This window comes from Rattus norvegicus, chromosome 5 (assembly GCF_021556685.1).
Source record: "Rattus norvegicus strain SHRSP/BbbUtx chromosome 5, alternate assembly SHRSP_T2T, whole genome shotgun sequence".
Lineage (NCBI taxonomy): Eukaryota > Metazoa > Chordata > Mammalia > Rodentia > Muridae > Rattus > Rattus norvegicus.
The window spans coordinates 32,663,347-32,666,203 of record NC_141538.1 but is presented as its reverse complement, the minus strand read 5'-3'; the positions used below and the strand labels follow the sequence as shown (position 1 = coordinate 32,666,203).

At 37.2% G+C, this 2,857-nt stretch overlaps 1 pseudogene; it reads left to right on the top strand.

The window, feature by feature from the left end:
• Positions 1-1,180: 1,180 nt before the first annotated feature.
• Positions 1,181-1,734, top strand: LOC108351120 (60S ribosomal protein L17 pseudogene; annotated as a pseudogene).
• Positions 1,735-2,857: the final 1,123 nt, after the last annotated feature.

The following is a 2,857-nucleotide window of genomic DNA, read 5'->3' as shown; positions in this document are numbered from 1 at the left end:
ATATAATCTTTGGTAGCTTAAGAAGCCAAATAACCTTTATGTCTTCTTCTATCACAGTATATCACATGGTTATGACCCAAGATCTAAGTAGTGTATTTTATCTCCAATTGCCTAAATCTATTCTTGAATAGATGAGATTTTTGTCGGCAAATCAAATTAGATCATTTTCTCCTATAACCAGATCTTTTCCCCAGAATTCTCCTTCTGCAAGTATTTCATTCATTCATGAAACATGCATGACTTAATCATTTGCACTTAATCGTCAAATACGTCGAGATCCTCCTATAAGTTATCCATTTACTTTTTTTCCCATCTACCATTACTGCCATCCAAACTTTACTACGTTATACCTATATTTCTAAATGGGCATATCATCATGTTTTATGCCTTTTATTTTCCGTATCCGTAAAGAGTCTATTATGCAAATTAAATTTTCCAACCAAATAAAGTATGTTACATCCATTGGGTCATATTCATAGTCAGCAGCTGTGATGGTTAGTTAGTAGTACATGTATGTGTTGCATGGCTTTGGGATGAACACAAATCTGATAAAAGGTACTTTTATGGTGTCTGTGGAACATGTCTCTAGAAGGAGATAGCATTTGAACTGGCAGGCTACAGAAAGCAGATCTCCCTCCCCAGTGTGAACAGACATTGTCTGGTTTGTTCAAGTCTGAACACAACACAAAGACAGAGGATGAATTAACTCTAGCTTACTCTTTGCCCCACGCCATTGGGCTTCTACCATCTTTTGAGGAGACTTACATCATCATTGGCAGACCTGCTAGTCAGCCCCTCAAACTTAGACTTTAACATATGCACCAATATTCCCTGACTCCTCTACCCTGCCATTGGCAGATCATGGGGGTGGGGGGGGGGTCTCTGCTTCCATGATCATTGATGCATTTTTTTTTTTGCTGTAAATCTTTTAGATTGGTTCCATTGCTCCGGAATACCTTCACTAGTGCAACAACTGAAAGCAATTTCCCCTTGCTTATAAAGCTAAGAACAATGTGAGTGCTTGTGTTCTGTAGCATCTGACATCCCCTGGAGTTTCTCTTTCTTTTCCCTCCTTGCATTCAAACTCCCTAAACTGTCCAGCAATTTGGTTCTATTTGAGTTGCTTATTAGAAAAGTGGAATTTCCTCTTCTTGCAAGGGGTCAGAGGTGACTTGTGAAGATGGTTCGCTATTCCCTTGACTCAGAAAACCCCATAAAATCATGTAAATCAAGAGGTTCAGACCTTCGTGTTCACTTTAAGAACACCCGGGAAACTGCCCAGGCCATCAAGGGTATATATATCGGCAAAGCCACCAAGTATCTGAAGGATGTCACTTTAGAGAAGCAATGTGCGCCATTCTGGCGGTATAATGGTGGAGTCAGTAGGTGTGCCCAGGCCAAACAGTGGGGCTGGACGCAGGGACAGTGGCCAAAAAAGAGTGCTGAATTTTTGCTGTACATGCTTAAAAATGCAGAGAGTAATGCTGAACTTAAGGGTTCAGATGTAGATTCTCTATCATTGAACACATCCAGGTGAACACGGCATCTAAGATGAGCCGATGAACCTACAGAGCTTATGGCTGGATTAATCCATACATGAGCTCCCCCTGCCACATGGAGATGATCCTCACTGAGAAGGAACAGATTGCTCCAAAACCAGAAGAGGAGGTTGCACAGAAGAAAACGATATCCCAGAAGAAACTGAAGAAACAGAAATTCGTGGCACGGGAATAAATTCAGCATAAATAAATGTAGATAAAGTAAAAAAAATGAAAAGAAAAAAGAAAAGTGGAATTTATGCTGTACTCCATTCTACAAGTTAGTGTCATCTTAGGACTTGAAGAATTCCACCACTTCCAAAGTCTAGCTCAAATCTATTGTTTAAAAATCTTCTCTATATGGAGTAATAATTTTGTCCATATTACTTATAGACTCTACTACTTACTGTATTCCAGATCCTATATTGGTTCTTTCTTATTCAGCATTCACGTTCTAGTTATTTCAGTGCAAGGCTTGCTATTTCTATAAGCTATGAGAGGTAAATAGACTTTATTCAGTAGTTCACATTTCTTTCTCACCTTTTATAAGAGCCACAAAACACTTTGCATAAGAAGCTTAGTATTTGCTGAATGTATAATCGAAAATATATTTTTCAACATTTGACTCACATTCCCACAAGTCACATGTTTTATGTTTAATTTTAATTGACGAATATAATTTGAATCAGTTTTAAAATCTCTTACATATTTTTATAATTATCATTTGAAGCTATACTGTTTCAGCTGGACATAGTGGCTTACAACTATAATCCCAGCATTTGGGACTCTTTGGCAAGAGCTTCAGGACCCCTAAGCAAGTACTATAAAATGAGAGCATGTCTTAACAAACACATAAAAATATTACAATTCTTTTAACATTAAATGAGAATAAAATTTAAAGTATATAAATACAGTGTGTTTTTAAATAATATTTTTAATTTATTCTTTGAAAATTTTATATGTATATAAAATGTATCACAAACATATACACATCTAACTCCCCCAGAACACCCCTGTCCATACTATTTTACAAAAGAACCTACTAATTCCAATTACCTTGTCCATATGAACGTAGAAATGAGACCAACCATTGGGGCATGGATATCCTATAAAGAAGGGAACTATACTCCCAGAGAAAACTATTTTCTATCAGTAATTAACTTCCAGTGGCGTCTCAGCTGAGCATGTGTCATGGAAGCCTCTAATTGATCGTGCTATAGTTTTTAGACAGCAGATCTTATATAGGTTTGGGTTAACTAACTGCAGATGAATTCATGAGTACAAGAACCATGCCATGTCCAGAAAGTAGCATTTTACCA